Source organism: Dendrobates tinctorius, unplaced genomic scaffold (genome assembly GCF_039654945.1).
Source record: "Dendrobates tinctorius isolate UK_male_01 unplaced genomic scaffold, ASM3965494v1 ptg000067l, whole genome shotgun sequence".
Taxonomy (NCBI): Eukaryota; Metazoa; Chordata; class Amphibia; order Anura; family Dendrobatidae; genus Dendrobates; species Dendrobates tinctorius.
Genome location: NW_027361735.1, coordinates 332,052 through 352,138, shown reverse-complemented (window position 1 = coordinate 352,138; position 20,087 = coordinate 332,052). Strand labels below are relative to the sequence as shown.

General features: G+C 44.8%; 1 pseudogene; it reads left to right on the top strand.

Annotated features, from left to right (window-relative positions):
* Positions 1–16,851, top strand: part of LOC141095145 (DAP3-binding cell death enhancer 1-like) — a 49,721-nt pseudogene extending 32,870 nt beyond the window's left edge.
* Positions 16,852–20,087: the final 3,236 nt, after the last annotated feature.

The following is a 20,087-nucleotide window of genomic DNA, read 5'->3' as shown; positions in this document are numbered from 1 at the left end:
AAGTGGTGGCTGACCTCCCCCCTCGTTCATCTAGGACGGCCTTTTCCCCCTGTCCACTGGCAGGTAGTAACTACAGATGCCTGTCCCCTGGGCTTGAGTGCGGTATTCTGTCACCTGACGGTCCAGGGACGATGGTCGAGGCAAGAATCCTCACTATAGATCATCATTCTAAAACTGAGGGCGGTCTTCCTAGCAATTCTACATTGGGAGAGCTACCTCAACAACCAGCCAGTCCGGATTCAAACGGACAATGACACGGCGTTGGCATACATCACCAAGGGGGAACCAGAATTCCCGGGCACTGGCCGAGGTATCCAGAATCTTCAACTGGGCTGAAACCGTAATTCCGGCAATTTTGGCAGTTTTCATTCCCGACACAGACAACACGGCCGCCGACTTCCTCAGTCAGGAGGGGCTCGCGGCAGGAGAATGGTCCTTGCACCAGGACGTGTTCCGTCGGATATGCCAGCTATGGGGGACTCCAGATGTGGACCTCCTGGCATCGCGACAGAACAGAAGGGTCCAACAGTTTGTCCCAAGATACCACGATCCTCTTGCAATAGGGGTCGACGCGCTGGACATTCCCTGGACACAGTTCAGACTCCCTTACCTGTTCCCTCCCCTTCCTCTCCTGCCCAGACTGCTAAAGAAGATCAAGGCGGAAGGGTGCCGGTCATATTGATCGCCCCGTACTGGCCCAGGAGGGCCTGGTTTGCAGAAATTATCAATCTTCTCGCAGGCACCCCTGGAGACTCCCCGACAGACCAGATCTTCTGGCTCAGGGGCCGTTTTACCACCCGAATTCTCGGTTGCTCAATTGGACGGCATGGCCGTTGAAACCATAATACTGAGAGCAACAGGATTTTCGGACCATTTTGGAGTCATTAATACAATCATCCAGGCTAGGAGGCCATCATCTTCCAGGGTCTATTATCGAGCCTGGAAGGCCTATTTTGGCTGGTGTGAGTCTAATCACATCACACCTATGCTCCGTTCCCTGCCATCTGTCCTAGTTTTTCTCCAGGCAGGGTTAGATGGCGTTCTGGCCCTAAGTTCCTTGAAAGGCCAGGTATCTGCTCTCTATTTTTTGTCAAGGAAATTTGTCCTCCCGCTTACAGGTTAGGACCTTTCTGCAAGGAGTGGCACATGCGACCTCTCCTTACAGATCCCCTGTAACTCCAGGGGATCTTAACTCGGTCTTGGAAGCCTTGACAGGTTCACCCTTTGAAGCCCCTCCAGGAAGCTCCCATGTATTTGTTGTCCCGGAAGGTGGTATTTCTCGTAGCCCTCCATTCCTAATTATGCACTAGGACAAGGTTGTTTTGCGGCCTCCTCCTAACTTTCTTCCCAAGGTGGTATCGGCCTTCCACCTGAACAAGGATATAATACTTCCATCATTTTGTCCCGCTCCAACCCATCCTCTGGCGCATTCTTTGAATAAGCTAGACCAGGTCAGGGCGGTAAGGGTCTATCTGGCCAGGACCACTCCCTTCAGGAAGGCGGACTCGCTCTTTGTTACCCCCAATGGGGTGAGAAGAGGCCTGCCGGCCTCTAAGGTGACAATTGCCCACTGGATCAGAATGGCAATTCTCGAAGCCTACCGGGTGAAGGACAGGGTGTCCCCTGCTGGGGTCAAGGCCCATTCAACCCGGGCGGTGGGCGACTCCTGGGCGGTACACAACAGGGCATCAGCCATGCAGTTGTGCAAGGCAGCCACATGGTCATCCGTGCATACCTTTTCAAGGTTCTATAAGGTCCATACCTATGCTTCAGCGGACGCCAGCCTAGGCAGAATAATCTTGCAGGCGGCAGTGGTGAGTTCTCCGACCTGAAGGAAGTTTGTCTTTTCCCACCCCAGGGACTGCTTTTGGATGTCCCACGGTTTCTGTGTCCCCCAATGAGACGAAAGAGAAAACAGGATTTTGGTTGCTTACTGTAAAATCTGTTTCTCAGAGTTTTCATTGGGGGACACAGTGCCCACCCATGATTTTGTTATCTGTAATGATTATATGATTGGCTTATATGATAATATCTACTCCAACTGCTTTTTCACTAATGATTGTCCTACAGCCTGTCGGAGGGGTGTATACTGCGGAGGCGGAGTTAACATTTTTTTTCATGCATAATGTCAACCTAGTGACAGCAGAACACACCCATGGTTTCTGTGTCCCCCAATGAAGACTATGAGAAACAGATTTTACGGTAAGCAACCAAAATCCTGTTTTTCCCAACACCTGCCATTGGGAAATGCCTTTTTAGCCTGACACGCACCCATATACATTAGACGGTTGGCCACCAAAATCGTCAGGTTTGGATGACCTTAATATATAAAATGTTACTCTTTAAGCTATGAGCAGTATTGAGGTGAATATTCGTGTTGTTGCCCCCTTCTGCATGTGAGTGCGGGGTCTGATTAGTCTTTATTTCCCTGGATGGAAGCAAGAAATGGTTTCACTTATTGAGTAGTAAGTGCCAAACCTATATTCCATGTATCCCTTGATGTAAGCAGGAAAGACCTATTAAAGGGGATGTCCAGGGCTACTTTAATTTTGGTACTGCAGGCCTAAAAACTAACAGGCAGCTAGTTGCTAACAAAGGCAACTACTTGGCACCGACTCGGAGCCATCTCTGACCACCGTCAATCAGCAGGGCATTGGCAGTCATGCCTTGTCAATTGAGCAGAAGAGAAGTGGCGACTCTTACAGGTAAGCAATGCAAGAACACAGGTGACGGTAGTACGGTAAATGGCGAAACGCATCTTATCTTAAGCGTGAAAAGTATATCCGTCCCAACATGACAAAAAGATAATCAATAATTGACTAGTAACCTCCAGTAAATACTACAGCTGGTGCAAATCTGCCCACAGGAACTGGTCCATGGTCCACGCTTGGGCCAGACGGGAACCCTGTGATCCACCTCTTTCGTACACCTTCTTCTGATTAGCCGGTCTGACGTGACACACGTGGCACTATACCAAACTGGTTAATCAAATGGAGCCACAGGTGCAGTCAGGTAAGTCGTAGTTCTCATGGGTCCCATCCAGATGCCACAGGTTACTGTGTGAGGCCGATAGTTTGCACCGACTTTATTAAATGCAGGTAGAATATCTAATAAGCTAACAAAGGGACAGTTGTATCCAGGTGGAAGACAACTATAACTCCTTGCGCTTACAATAATAAATATCAAGCCGCAGCATTAACATTAGAGAATATCATATTACCTAGCGACATATTGCACAGAGGCAAGGGCCTGACAACACAAAGCAAAAGCTCAATCTGTGTTTCGCTAATGCATTAGCTTCATCAGGAGGTATGTGAGTAAAAACAGGATATATAAAATTTGACAAATATATGACACTGGTGCCATATCACACACATGCCTGAAGATGACTGTAGACAGTCACGGGCAGTCAACAAAGCACGGAAGTCACCATGGAAGGTAAGACAAGCAATGGTATGGGGACAGACAGCGCATGTGCAACTCTCCTTCCTTCCCGACTATTCTTTTAATTAACTGTGCTGGTGCGACTAACGACTGGCTTGCTGGCTGCTCTATAATTTGACACTTATAGGAGAGGCCCAGGGGTGGATTGAGGGTAGCCTGGGCCCCGGGCTGTTCAGACTCTGTGGGCCCCCCGGTCATGTGACGGGGTCAGGAAGTCACTAGTTTTCATGATGCACACTGTGCGTCAAGGAGCAGAAAGGGGTTAAATACTGAGGTAAAAAACTCAGAAAAGACACGTGTGCACGAGGCCTCACAAATACGGAGGTAAAAAACACCAAATACTCAGCGTGTCCATGAGGCCTCACAAATACTGAGGTAAAAAACACCAAATACTCAGCGTGTCCATGAGGTCTTACAAATAAAATACTGAGTGAAAAACTCACCAAATACTCATCGTGTGCACGAGGCCTTATACAGTGGCATGCAAAAGTTTAGGCACCCCTGGTCAAAATTACTGTTATTGTGAACAGTTAAGCAATTTAAAGATAAAATGATCTCTAAAAGGCCTAAAGTTAAAGATGACACATTTGTTTTGTATTTTAGGCTAAAAAGTAATACACATTGTCATTTTTTCACATTTTAAAAATTACAAAAAGAAAAATGGTCCGATGCTAAAGTTTGGGCACCTTTGGAGATTTGTGTGCTCAGGTAACTTTGACCAAGGTTTCAGACCTTAATTAGCCTGTAAGGGTTATGGCTTGTTCACCCTCAATGTTAGGAAAGGCCAGCTGATGCAGATTCCACAGGTTTAGAAACACATAGCCTCCTCTAACCTTGTGCGAAAAAACAGCCACCATGGGTCCTTTTAAGCAGCTGCCTAGCACTCTGAAAATGAAAATGGTGGAGGCCCAAAAAGCAGGAGAAGGCTATAAGAAGATAGCAAAGCGTTTTCAAGTTGTCCTTTCCTCAGTTCAATATGTAATTCAGAAATGGTAGTTTACAGCAACAGTAGAGGTCAAGATAAGGTCTGGAAGGCCAAGCAAAATTTCAGAGAGAGCTGCTTGTAGGATTGCTAGAAAGGCATATCAGAACCCCCACTTGACTGCAAAAGACCTTCAGAAAGATTTAGCAGATTCTGGAGTTGTGGTAATTGTTCTACTGTTCAGAGACACCTTATCAAATATGGCCTTCATGGAAGAGTCATCAGAAGAAAACCTCTCCTGCACCCTCACCATAAAATTCAGCATCAGAGGTATGCAAAAGAACATCTAAACAAGCCCAATGCATTTTAGAAACAAGTCCTGTGAATCGTTGAAGTTAAAATAGAACTCTTTGGTCACAATGATCAAAGGTATGTGCAGAGAAAAAATTGCATAGAATTTCAGGAAAAGAACATCTCTCCAACCATTAAGCATGGGGATGGATCAATCATGCTTTGGAGTTGTGTTGCAGACAATGGCACAGGGAACATTTCACAGGTAGAGGGAAGAATGGATTCAATGAAATTTCAACAAATTCTTGATGCAAACCTAACACCATGTGTAAAAAAGCTGAATTTGAAAACAGGATGGCTTCTACAAATGGATAATGATTACACACATCAAAATCCACAATAGACTACCTCAAAAGGCGATGGCTAAAGGCTTTTCAATGGCCCTCACAGTCCCCCGATTCGATCATCATTGAAAATCTGTGGCTAGTCCTCAAAATAACAGTGCATGCAAGATGACCCAGGAATCTCACAGAAATGGAAGAATTTTCCAAGGAAGAATGGATGAAAATCCATCAAACAGGATTGAAAGACTCTTGGCTGGCTACTAAAAGTGTTTACAACTGTGATATTTTTAAATGGGAGTTCTACTAGGTACTAACTATGCAGGGTGCCCAAACTTTTGCATTGGCCTATTTTCCTTATTTTAATTTTTAAAATGTAAAAAATGACAATATATAATTTTTTTGGCCTAAAATACAGAGAAAATGTGTCATCTTTAACTTTAGCCCTTTTAGAGATCATTCCATCTTCAACTTGCTTAACTGGTCACAATAACAGTAATTTTGACCAGGGGTGCCCAAACTTTTACATGCCACTGTAAATACTGAGGTAAAAACTCACCAAATACTCAGCGTGGGCACGAGGCCTTGTAAATACAGAGGTGTAAAAACTCACCAAATACTCAGCGTGTGCACGAGGCCTTACAAATACTGGAAGGCTTCCACCCAACATCTAGTCCTGACTCACCTGTGTCTAACATTGAAACCAGCTAATAGTCTGCAATCACCTGCTGACCTGGACCCATGACCTGTCAGACAAGTTACTTCACATGAGTCACACAGAGGCTTCTGCTTCATGAACTTCCCCAGATAGAAGAAGCAGCCTCCGGTGTGCAGCCTGTGGCCGCATACACAGGAAGAGACGCTCCTCGTCACAGGCTGTGCCCAACATGGCAGCAGAGAGGTTAACGCCACAGACAAGTCGTCGTCTCCTCACACACTGGACACAACGCTGCATCTGCCGACGAACAAGCGCGCACAGCGCAATATTAGTCATGTCCCAGATGTTCAGCATGTGGAGGACCAAGGGGGGACAAAAAAGACCCCAGGATTGGAACAGGAGCATGGGAAAGTGGACGGCGGTCGGAGTGGCAGGGTTTATATAGGGGTCGGATTAGAGAGATATATATATTACACACACACACATATTACTACATGCGGGCAACGCACACATGCACAATCCTCAGGTTGTATAACATTCAACAGGTCAAAACATTTCTCTCAATAGGCCAAGAAAGAAACATTGCAGGAATAAAGTAAACCTCATAGTAACTTATGTGTGAGGCAGAGGTAACAAGACCCGCCATCTCGTGCCCACCTTACTAGAGGTGCCCACTGCCCACATATAACAAAGTTGATGGAAACAGACAACTTCCACTATGATGATTGGTTACCGGCCGCCCGACCACACCCATTTCACAACTAGTCACACCCACACCCATTTAGCACTGCTGATCACACTGACTGGTAGTGAGGGCACAGTGGCTGGTACTGTGGGCACAGTGCCTGGTACTGAGGAAAAGAGAACAGAGAGAGAAAGAACAGAGAGAGAAAGGAGAGAGAGAGAGAAAACGAAAGAACAGAGAGAAAGAAAGAACAGAGGGGGAAAGAAAGAGGGGACGGAAAAAAAGAACAAAGAGAAAAAGAAAGGGGAAAGAACAGAGGGCGAGAGAAAGAAAGAGGGGGAAAGAAAGAAAGAGAATAGAAAGAAAGAAGGGAAAGAGAAAAAAACAGAGCGAAAGAAAGAGCAGAGAGAAAGAGAGAGAGAACAGAGAGAGAGAAAAATTCTATAAAGATACCATGCCAGTCTGGCTCACATTGTAGTGCCCACCTGAGCCTCCTGGTGCAGAACATATCATGATCCACTCACATGGCCGACATCCCCGGGTCCAAGGTGATCCCGCTGTCGGAGGAGGACACGGTGATGGATCTGAAGCATTCCCTGAAGTGCCTCCATGGTTCCGTCACAATCTCCTCCCGAAATTACCTCATTTACTGTCAGCTTCCAGCACGTCACTTCCGATGGAACGTCACGTGCGAGATTTCAAGTGCTCCTCGGAGCTCCGCCATGTACTCCTGTGTCCGCAGGAAAAGTCTGCTTCCGGTCGGAGCAGTGGCGCAGACTCTCAAAATCTGGAACGGTTGGGGGGTATGAATGCTCCCCATCATACACCTTGTACATGCATGGCTCCGCACACCTCATACACACACGGTTCCGCTTTGTAAGCCTCGTACACATACGGCTCCACTCAGTACACACATGGCTCTGCTCTGTAAACCTCGTACACGCGTGGCTCCGCTCCATACACCTCGCACACACGGTTCCACTCAGTACACACATGGCTCTGCTCTGTAAACCTTGTACACATGCGGCTCTGCTCCATACACCTTGTACACTCGCCGCCACGCTCTGTAAATCTTGTACACATGCGGCTTTGCTCTCAACACCTCGTACACGCGTGGCTCCGCACACGTCCTACACGCCGCACACCTCCTGACCCCACACATACTTGACTGATTCAGCACGATGACAAACAGCACAGCAGAGTCCTGCATAGTTACATACATTGAGGACACAGAACCTGTGATGAGGTCACAGGAGGGGAGGAGTCAGGAGTTACATGATCAGGGGCCTCCAACTGAGATGCTCGATCATGTGACCCCTGACGCCTCCCCTCCTGTGACCTCATCATAGGTCCTGTGCGCACAGAGCAGGGATTTATCAGTGAGGGGCTGCGGAGGCCGGTGGCGGATTATAATGGGGCAATTTACCCTGGGCTTGTGGGCCCCTCCACACCACTGGGCCCTGGGCTACCGCCCATATTGACCTCATTATAATCCGCCACTGCAGAGGCCATATATGAAGGGGATGTTAACCTGATAAAATGACATTCTCAATTTCTCTCTTGTGTTGTTACCAGGAATCATCAGTGCTCGGGACAGTGGAGACTACAGATCTGCCTTCCACTTCTTCCAGGAGTCTGCAGCGGCCGGATACAGCAAGGCCCAGTACAACACCGCTGTGTGCTATGAGACGGGGAAAGGTGTCAGCAAAGACCTGTCAGAAGTACGTGCTTCAATGTGGCTTCCTCCGAACGTTACTTAAGGCTCTCTAGATAAACTGCAATCCACAAGGTGAGGCCTCCAGGCCTGGTGGAATGGGAATTCAGGAATTATATCTTCAAATAACCAGTTTGTCTGGTACTGAGATACTGATGACCCTTCTTTTGAGATAGGTCATCTGTATAGGATTAAGTGGGGTCTGTCCTTCCGGGAATCGTTAAAAGTACAGAATGGGAGCACCACAGTGCCACACACTGTTGTGGCTATTCTGGCGTACCGCAACTCGGTTCTCATAGAAGTGAAAGGACGTCTACCTCTGTTCCTTAAACTGATGGGTAATGCACGTGACCTACATAGAGGCAGCGCTCCAATAGATCCAAGAAACCAGTGATTAGGTGTCTTCACCTGCACATTGTTTTCTTTGATCTCCTGAAGTTCCTCAATTTTTTTTGAGATTAGATCATTGCAGATATATTGATGTTCTCCAAGAAGCTGTAAATGGCTTTTGCTGCAGTTATCAGCACCTAATGTTTCTGCTTTCCCTACATGCTGTGGCGCTGTACCTCTTGGCTGCCAGAGGGGGGCACCAGCAGGCCAAATATCGCTATGCCCGTTATCTCCTGAATGTTAAGCCTGAGGACACTCGGTCAGCAGTGAAAATGCTGCAAGAAGCTGCTGAAGCCGGAGTGAAGGAGGTGGGTCCGGTGCAGGAACCCAAAAGGCTTTACAAATAATATACTCTGCATTGACTTCTCGGGATCACCACCTGACCTGTGGGCGCAGCAAACATGGTGATCACCTTCCTGCTACAAGCAATTTACCTCCTCTTCTTCCAGAAGACATAACTTTTTTATTTTTCTATTAAAAAAAACATATGAGGGATTAATTTTTCAGGACGAGTTGTGGATTTGAATGACACCATTCATTTTATTATATAATGTACTGGGGAAAAAATTGCAAGTGGGAAGAAATGGAGAAAAAAAAAACAATTTTTTTGTTGTTAGTGAGAGTCGACTATATATACAGTGATGCCAAACATTCTCTGAAACCTGTGACTTTTTTTTAACCTACTTTGTCAAGGGAGCTGTGTGATGGCTTGTTTTTTTGTGTGGCGAGTTGTAGTTCTATTGCTACTAGTTTGGGATACATACAATCTTTTGATCACTTTTTATTGCACTTTTGGACTAGGTTTGGCAACCAAAAAATAGCAATTCTGAGTTTAAAATTTTTGCTTGTCAGTGTTTTATGGGTGAAATAATTTTATATTTTTTTTAAATTGCACTTTTGCCAATGTTGCTATACTGAATACTATACAATGTTGCTATACTGAATTATACTGTTGCTATAATACTGAATCCAATGTTGCTATACTGAATTTTTTATTGGGGATTTTTTTTAAACCCTTTTTTTCCCTTCTTTTTCCTATGGGATTTGAACATACACTTGTTTGATCACTAAATTGTGCATAACTTCGGTATTGTATTATATAGTGAAATTAATGATCATCTATGAAGAATATGCTCAGGCTTTTTGTTTCCTTCCCAGGCACAAGCTTATCTGGGGGTCTTCTATAGTAAAGAATCTCATTTGGATCCTGAGAAGGCGGCAAAATATTTTTGGATGGCAGCTGAAAATGGAGTATGTATTGGTCATGTAATTTTACCACGGTCCCCATATTCAGTACACGCTCAGCAGCTGAGCCCGCATCATTGCTGGCAGACGCTGACTGTTTTACACAGCCGGCATCCGCTTCTAACAGCAGCTGATGTTGCTGAACTCTACGCAGTGCTGTTAACCATTTAATGACCGCTATGGATCACTGACTTCGATATTTTAAAGCACATGAACGCGGGGCACCGATAAGCTGTCGTGGCAACCACTAGTCTGCCTTGTATTTAGATGGAATTTCACTTTATTTCATTAATATCTTTGTCTTGATTCATCAGGATGTTCAGAGCCGGTACAACCTCGGCATGTGCTATGAACGAGGCTTCGGCGTTACGACCAGCTGACCGGAAGCTTTGAGACATTTTGAAAGAGCTGCAAAATCGGGACATGAAGCATCTCAGCAGAAACTCCTGGAGCTGCAGCCTCATGTGACTGAAGGTAAGCATAAAGCCTGCAAACGTATACAGTTTTGTTTTATGGGGGTTTTTTTTATATTTTCTTCAAAAAAACTTAAACTTTGTAAAATAAAAAAAAAATTGTTTGTGTTGCCATTATTTGAGACCCATAACTTTTTATTTTTCCATTACTGGAACTAGGCAAGGGCTTCCAAAAAACTCTGAGCTCACATTTTTACTTATACCAGTTTGACGTACATACTGCATCTTTTCTCTTTTTATTGCATTTTTTTGTGGGGAATGCAGCAACCGAAAAAAGTGTTCCTCTTGCATTTCTATTTTTTTATTTTCGTTTAATGTATGGTTAAAGTATATATATCTCTTGATACATCAGACAGTTGTGTGGGTGTGTGTGTGTGTGTGTGTGTGTGTGTGTGTGTGTGTGTGTGTGTGTGTGTATATATATATATATATATATATATATATATATATGTGTGTGTAGACAGATATTCTTATTTCTGTTAGCCTGAACTTGATTGTTTTGACGCTTATATTATAGACGACAATATCACAATGTTAAAACAAAAACAAGGCACAAAACACAAATATCCTAAAATAAAAAAAATTATACTGCAAAAAATGCATGACGGTAATGATAAGGGTATTCAGTAAACATAATTTTGATCAAAAGAATGTACAAGCCATCCCGCCACGTCTCGGCAACCCTTGTGGGACAGTCCTAACTCTTGTATTTAAAACCTTTCCACTTGTCAAGTGACGTAAAAGTGAACAAGGACCAAGGGACTGAACCATCTGTAAGAGCGTAGGCCAGACAGGATGGATTTTTAGGATATTTGTGTTTTGTGCCTTGTTTTTGGTTTTCTCTATGTAATGGGCATGTGTTAATATGCATTTACATTCTGCCTACACATTAACTTACTTTCTCAGCTCAGACCCCAGTTTTTTTTATTCTGTTCAATGTGCATTCTGTGCATATAAGGGTGTGACCGCCCTTTTTCTGAGCTGGGAAATCCATCCTGTCTGGCCTATGCATTTTGCAATCTAGCTGAGAATTACAGAATGTTTGAAGGGACCTCCTGGGTCATCGTGTCCAACCCCCTGTTTAATGCAGGTTTCACTAAACCATCTCAGACAGATGTCTTTCCAGCCTCTGTTTGAAGACTTCCATTGAAGGAGAACTCACCACCTCTCGTGGCAGCTTGTTCCACTCTTTGATCAGCCTGTCAAAAAGTTTTTTCTAATTTCTAATCTGTATCTTCTCCCTTTCAGTTTCATCCCATTGCTTCTCATGTTTCCATGTGCAAATGAGAATAAAGATGATCTTTCTACAATGTGACAGCCCTTCAGATATTTGTAGACAGCTATTAAGTCTCCTCTTAGGCTAGGTTCAGATTTGCGGATGGCAGAGCTGCGGACTTCCTCCGTGAAGCTCCGCCCACTGCGGCACCTCCTCCGTTCAGCTCCGCCTACGTCTACATGCGTCCGCATATATCTGCATGGCCTGAGTACCCAATGTTAAAGATAGGTACACATGTTAAAGATAGGTACGCATGCAGACGTAGGCGGAGCTGAACAGAGAAGGTGCGGCAGTGGGTGGAGCTTCACGGAGGAAGTCCACAGCCCTCTGCAGCTCTGCTATCCGCAAATGTGAAGCCGGCCTTAGCCTTCTTTGTTTGCAAGCTAAACATTCCAAGATGCTTTAACCGTTCCTCGTAGGACATACTTTGCAGTCTGCTCACCATCCTGGTAGCTCTTCTCTGAACTTGCTCCAGTTTTTTAATGTCTTTATTAAAATGTGGTGCCCAGAACTGGACACAGTATTCCAGATGAGGCCTGACCAAGGAGGAGTAGAGGGGGGATAATTACTTCATGTGATCTAGACTCTATGATTCTCATAATACATCCTAGAACTGTGTTTGCCTTTTTACTGCTGCATCACACTGTTGGCTCATGTTCAGTCTGTAATCTATTAGTATACCCAAGGCTTTTTCACATGTGCTGTTGCTTAGTTCTATTCCTCCCATTCTATAGATGTCACTTTGATTTTTCTTTCCCAGATGTAGAATCTTGCATTTTTCCCTGTTAAATACCATTCCATTAGTCAATGCCCATTGTTCCAGCTTATCTAGATCCTTCTGAATCTTTTATGTCTTCTCTGGTGTTAGGTATCCCTTCTAGCTTTGCATCATCTACAAATTTGATTAGTTTACCTTCAGTAAATAGTCGTTATTGGAACAAAATACTTATATATTCAGTAATGAAAATTATTTTAAGCTCCCATGATAGTAACATTGGCACACACATTGTCTATTATGATAAAGACACTAGGGGGCGCCCTTGCTGTCTTCATACATTTTTGGCAATTAATTTCTTAGAACATGTTGACTCTGATTTACAATCCACATTATCCCAAATATTCAACAGTAACTTTTAGGATATTGTCAAAGTGTTGCCTTTTATTATTGTCACTGACACATAAAGGGTGCACCACACGTCCTCATTGTGAAAATCTGTGTGATTTAATAGGGGAAATCTGCAATTTGTTGGTTGTGCTATATTTTGTTGTCAACTCCAGAAATTAGAGCTTAAAATTACACGGCAGGTCAAGTGGCTGCAGGTCGTCACTCCAGGCTGCTTAGTGCAGGGTGATTGACCCCTGACACCACTTATACATGTGAAGGCTTGGTGTCAGGACACATGTGGTTTTGTCCCAGTGTTTTGTAGCTCCTTCCTGGAAGTGCCCATATGTATAGAACAGTTTAATCAAGATTTTCACCCTCTGATAGTCCTTGAATTTATGAGAACCATAATTAAAATGATATTGCCATCTTCACAGATAAATAATCTCGAATAATTCTTCTAAAAACGAGCAGTTTTGCAATTTAAAGCTTATTAAAATTTGCATCCGTTCTTGAGATATTAAAGGGAATCTGTTAGCAGGATCAACCCTCCTAAGCTGTCTACAGTATATGGGCACGTAGGTCATAGGAAGCTGAATAAAATGATACCTTGATATCTGCGATCCGACGTCTTATTCCACAGAAATTCACAATTTTCTTAACATGTAAATGAGATGTTTAGATCTGTGAGCCGGACATAGATCTCCCCGAGAATCTGCCTCCAGGGTTTATTATAAATGATAGAGAAATTGCCAGTGTGAGACATGTGGATCAGGAGAGCAGACTTGTCAGTCATTACATGTCTCACACTGGTAACATCTCCTGTCAATAGGCTCTGGAGGCAGATTCTCGGGGAGATCTACGTCGGGCCCATAGATCTTAGCAGCTCATTTACATATTAAGAAAAATCTGGATTTATCTGGAATAAGACATCGGAGCGCAGATATCAAGGTGCCATGTTATTCATGGCTTAGGAGGGTTGATTCTACCGACAGACTCCCTTTAACAATTTTCTCATTTCCTGCTTGTTGCCTAGGAGACTGACCACCGCTGCTATTTTGCTTGCAAGTTCTGAGCTGGCCAGCTTCAAAATGTTACTTACAATCTCGATAGAAAGATGTTCTGCCATCCAGCAGCAGCGGTCGGTCACATTGTTAACCTCTTCTTGCATTAGGACATAAAGATTCTGGGCTCCGCCAGTCTGGTAGTGAGTTCAGGAGCAGCAGAGGCCGACTATCGGCTACCTCCAGAGCTGAGCGCCGATCGCTGTTTTTAACTATTTAGTTGCTGCTTTTTCTGACAGCGGCATTCAAATAGATTAGTTGCTAGTATAACACAACATGACTGTTCAAACCAAGTACAGGCGCTCGGTGCACCCTTGGCATGACCAAACTGTTTAGCATACCTTCCCATTTATCTCTGCCCTCCTGTGGCTCTTGTAAAGCCAGAAAGCTGACAATCAAGGAAGAAAAGGTAGATGGAGACAAATGGGGAAAAAAAGTAGGATGGAAGCAGAACTGAACTGTTTGGCCACAGCACCTGAGCTTGGTTTGAACAGTCATGTTGTAATGTTGGTCTCCCTTTAAGGGTGGTTTCACACGTCCAGATAATTCCGGTACCGGAAAAAATGGTACCGGAGCTATCCGTGTTCATGTGGACACATGGTACCACCATGTGCCTCATCAGGACCACATGGACGGCGCCGGGCAGAAGAGCTACAGTAAGCGCTGTTCCCGGCAGCTGGTGTTGACCGCTGCTGTAATTCTTCTCTCCTGCTTTGCCGGCAGGAGAGAAGAATGAATGAAAACCCGACGTGGGGTCCCCCTCATTTTCTTAACCAACCAGACGAAACTTACAGCTGGGGGCTGCGACCCTCAGCTGTCAGCTTCAGCCAGGTTGGTTGTGAAGAATAGAGGGGTCCCCACGCTGTTTTTTTAATTATTTAAATAAGTAATTTAAAAAATCTGCGTGGGGTCCCCCCCCGTATTTTTGACAAGCAACCTGACTAAAGCCGACAGCTGAGGGCTGGTATTCTCAGGCTGTTAAGGGGCCATTGATCCTGGCCCCCCCAACCTAAAAACAGCAGCCCCTAGCTGCCCAGAAAAGACGCATCTATTAGATGCTCCTAATCTGGAGCTTTGCCTGGTTCTTCCCACTGCCCTGTAGTGGTGGCAAGTGGAGTAATGAAGGGGTTAATGGCACCTTTCTATTATAAGGTGACATTAAGCCCGGACTAGTAATGGAGGGGTGTCAATAAGACAGGGATCCACTACTAATCCTACAGTAAATAAAGGGTTAAACACAATCGCACAATAAGAATAAATTATTTTAATGAAAGAAGACAACTCACACATTTTTATAATCTTTATTACACTGGTAATTCCATAGCGAAGCCCTCGTTCTTCTGAAAAAAAGTTGAAAATAATAAAGCAAATATATGTATTACCTGTCCGGCGCTCAGTCACGTCCCACTGCGTAAATCCATCTCGGGGATTAATATATTTACAGCCGGAACGCTGCTAATACAGCTGCTCCCGACTGTAACTGACTGACATGTGAAACTGGCCTAACTTGCCGTGTCTGTAGTAGATTTGCAGCTTCTAAACAGATAAAATTGACTTTTAACCAATATAAAGTTTTTGGGGAAACAAATCTGCACAGATTTCTGGATCTTTTGCCTAGGTGATGATGCAGGATAGATGTGTATAAGGTAGTAATGATTGCTGTGCTAGATATCTACTACAAGGGAATCTGTCACCAGGTTTTTGACACCTAGTTTGAGAAGCATAACATAGAGATTTCAGCTATTTGTCAATTACTGGGCTACTTGCTGTGGTTTTTATTAAAATTAGTTTTATTGGGAGGAGATTACTTGAGGCCTAGTAAACCTGCTGCCATTCAATCCTTCATATTTATTAGCTCGGTTAACTACTGGCATCTTTCTGTCTATGCACAGTGTACACAGTAAGCTGCCATCAGTGGTGTGGGCAGGTTATACAGAGCTCTGCATTCAGAGAACTGCTAAATCTGCAGCAGAGAAAACAGTGATTTTAGTGAAATTGCAGCAACCAGTAAAGTAAATGACACATTGCTGGAATCAGGATCTCTGCCCCTAAGTTACGGTGCTCTTACATAGGGTAGCAACACTTTTTTTTTTTTTAAAGGGAATCTGTCACCAGGTTTATACCCCCCTAATCTGAGAGTAGTGTGTTATAGGGACAGAGACCCTAATTCCAGCGTTGTCACTTACTGGGCTTCTTGCTGTCATTTTGATAAAATCACTGCTGCAGATCTCCGTTCTCTGTATGACCTTGCCCACAGCTCTGAATGGCAGCTTTCTGTCTATGCTGTGCATAGGCAGAAAGCTGTTAATTTGTGGTGGGGTTACACAGAGCCTGAGGACTGCATAGCACAAAACAACTAGTCGTGTAGTGATAATCTCCTGCTGATAAAACGCTGATTTTATTAAAACAATAATACACAGCGAGTGACACGTTGCCGGAATTGGGGTCTCTGTCCCTACGTTTTGCTGCTTCTGGATTACATAGTAACAACCTGCTTACAAGTCCCCTTTAAGGAATTGTTATTTATGCAGTTCTTGTATTTCTACATCTATGTACGGACCCCCACACCTGCATGTTAGAAAGCAATATTTAGGTCTTAGCCTGTGGCTTTCCAGGCTTTTCCTGTTGCTCCAGCATTCCTCGGTGCTTCCTCCGGAGCCATTGTTGTCTGCTGTAGACTGATTTCTTATTGTTTCCTCCGCAGGACTCTGCTCTCCGCTCACCAGTCTTCGAACAACAATCTCCAGCCCCTGCCTTCCTGTTTTGGAGCGGGTGAACGTCCGGCTGGATCCCAACTTCGGCTTCTCTGCAAGCAGCACAAGCATCCTGGGCCTACCTCATTCACTGAGCCCCGGGAACTTGCTGATGTCCCCGGCAGAGAGCCGCAGTTACCTCCTGCCACCTCTTCACATGAAAGGCTTGGCCCCTCCAATGGCCGCACTAAGAGCTATCAGAGTTGGATGAGCATTTCTGGTTGGCGGGTCAGGATGCGTTAACCTTCACCATAATCATGGGCTATGTGTGTACGTGGCATCAGGACCTGTGACAGCCGCTGCCCCTCGTACCATGGTTGATATACTGGTGTTAATAAGCTGTGTATATGATTAATGTGCCTTCATTCAGTATCAGCAATATCTCCTATATCAATACTATGTAACTGATGGACGTACTAAGCCTAGAGCTTGCCACTGTATAATCATAACCAATTACATATGTCCTAAGCAGCGAAAGGGTTAAAAACAGTTATTTGCTCGTCTACTTCTGCAATGCATCTGGTTTTCTAGGCTCCTGCTTGTTCCTTTATAGGAGACTGCTGATTCCTAATATTAGGCCCCGAAGGTGGGTGTAGACTTCCAGGTCCCTCTACGACCAAGGAGACCCATAAACTTCGTGCAGAGCCCATACGCCACATCCCAGAGTCTACCCCAACTACAAGGGGGCGAAGATTTCCACCGTAATTTGTCAATTTTTGGCACTAATTAGAATAAGGGATATTCCTATTCCAGAATATCATAGCTGCAGATTTAAAAAACTCTGCTTTATTCAACATCCCCCGGTCCAGCGACGAGGGTGCAGCACTGAGCATCCGCCGCTGCCCTATTAATGTCTGCAGCGCTGACATCCCAGTGACAACGCCGCTGCCAAGCAGTGGTCTCATCAAGGAAATCTGGGGGATTTCCAAAATCCTAACGTCCCCTTTAATACGTCCAGATAGCCCCGCACTTCCAGCTAATCCCAGTCACCTTTTAAAAATGCGGAAAGGGCATCAAAAGACGTGCAAAAAGTTGCAAATAAGTGCAACTTTGTAACTCCACAATTGTGCAATACAAATTGCTCCGAGTCTGGGATAAAAGAGAAAAAACATAAAACACTTGCACAAAGTGACTGTACAAACGCTAATATACATCATGGCTTTTAGCCATTGACTTTCTCAAAAAGCCTGAGTTTTCACCGTCGGCCTAATGATACTTCCGTACAGTTATAAAACCATGATCAGACTAATGGGTTAACGATGGCCATTCACATGTAATTTGCATGATCAGTGTTTGGCAATCTGTCACCCGCACACTGCTGGCCTCACACAGGCGTCGTGTATTATTGCCCATGTTATGTCACATTCATTTACCCTGACCCCTAATGTAGCGATCACTCAGATGCTATAAATGGCTTTTAGGCCGTATATATCTAGCTTTAAAAGTTAACAGGCAGCCAATGGGGGGATGGGCTCAGCAGTCGCAAATATTCATTTATTTTACTACACATCTTTACCAAGAATCACGTCGTCTTCTGTTTCTTAAGGATAACCCTTGTAAAGGACGTATCTGCTCTCAGGACAGATATATCCGGAAAGTTCTGTTCACACTACTGTCATGGTTTCTGAGTATGTATACACATGCAATGTTTTGCTGTGTATTTGCATTGAATCCTAATATTCCCCACCCTCCCAAAGAATCTGTACAAGGCCAGGATCATACATTGTGTATTTAGTGCGGATTGTGTGCAAGCTGAAATCGGCAGCATTTCTGCATCAAAGATTAATGTATACTTCCACCCTTGGTTGTGCATTTTAACAGTCTCATGTGATCCCCGGGAGAGGCAGCGCCTATCCCGCTGGAACAGCCCCAACCTCGCTGGAACAACGCCGATCCCAGAAATGAGTAGAAGTGTTATTTTACTTGGGGGAAATATAGGGATTGTGCAAGTAGTGGACCAACCCTTTAAGTTAAGATTTTAAATGTAGAAAATTCTGCAGCCAAACACGCCACTAGTGAACCCTGCCAAAGCATATGCAGATTTGTTACTAGGGATTCACTGTAGATTTCACCTTATATATTAATGTTCACCGTATGTGGATTGCATTTGTTAAGATGTCATCCACTTTAAAGCTACTTTACTGCAGATTTTTCACCCACAGAGACCCAACATGTGTGCACATACCCTTAAAGGGTTATCCCCCTTGTTCATTGATGGGTGTTGTCAGATAACGCAGGTAAATCAGGGCTGTGGAGTCTGAGTCGGTGCTCATTTTGGTGGAGTCGGAGTTGGAGTCGGTATAAAATGGACCGTCTCCGACTCCTAAAATATATAAAAAGTTGGGTACAGTAGTTCAATGCAGAATGTGCTGAATATTTTTTCATAGGAATTTGGGAAAGTTGTGAAATGTCCTATAAATGACTGTTCTATTCCTGATCTAAGGCTACATTCACACACAGCATTTTTCCTGCGTTTTTTGAGGATACGTTTTTCAGCTGCAAAAGCAGATCAACTTTTTAAAAAACCGCATCACCTGAAAGGTTTTTGAGCTCATAGATAATGTTTTCAATATCAAAAGCAGATTAGAAATCTGTTCTATCTATATATCCATATCTGTCTATCCATATCATATCTGTACCAAAAAGAATGAAAGCCGGATAGCTTGATAGTTAGGGAGTGGAAAAAACCCGAAAAAAAGAGGCTCCTTGCCACCGGCCTTCAAACGAAGATACCCATTTGATGACCCAGTGGTGAACAGATGGGATAAGGCCCCTAAGCTGGACGTGGAAGTAGCCAAAGCCTCCAGAAAATCTTCCATGCCTTTTGATGACATGGCTTCCCTAAAAGACCCGCTGGATAAAAAAGCGGATTCCTTTCTAAAGGGAACATGGAAGATGTCAGCAGGCGCCCTAAGACCAGCGATAGCTGCCACTTGTACAGCCAGATCCATGATGGTCTGGCTAGATCAACTGGATTCCCATCTGAGAGAAGGAGCCTCAAGAGCATCCATTCAGAAAACCCTACCAATCATCCAGAGTGCCGCTGCTTTTCTGGCTGATGCCTCAGCAGACTCTGCAAGGATGGCGGCTAGATCCGCAGGGTTATCTAACGCAGCTCGAAGGGCCCTCTGGTTAAAATGCTGGCCAGGGGATATCCAGGCCAGGTCATGACTCTGCTCCATTCCTTGTGAGGGGGAATATCTATTTGGCTCTGCCCTGGATGAACTGTTAGAGAAAGCCGGGGATGATAAAAAGAAGTTTCCGAGCCTCCCGAATCCTTCTTATAGACGCCCCTTTACCAGGAAAGGATATTTCCGTAGAAGGTCGTCCAGAGATCAGGGCAGATGGGATGACAAAAGGAGAGGTACAGGTTTCATGTTCGGAGGAGGGGGGCGCCAGGAAGGTCCAGCACGGGACACTAAAAAGCCGCCCCAATGACTAGAGGCCCCGGTAGGGGGGAGACTAGCTGCCTTCTACCCAGCCTGGTCCATGATTTCGGATAGTAATTGGATACGGGGGGTGATAGCTACGGGTCTACAACTGGAATTCGCCCGGGTTCCCCATGATCGATTTAGGGTCACCCCAATCAGGTCCTCCACATCAGAACAAGCTGCCCTGGAGGCCGAGGTTCATGATCTTTCCCTTAAGAAGGTCCTAACTGTGGTTCCAGAGGGAGAAAGGGGGAAAGGTTTCTACTCCCCTCTGTTCCTGGTCCGCAAGCCAGACAGT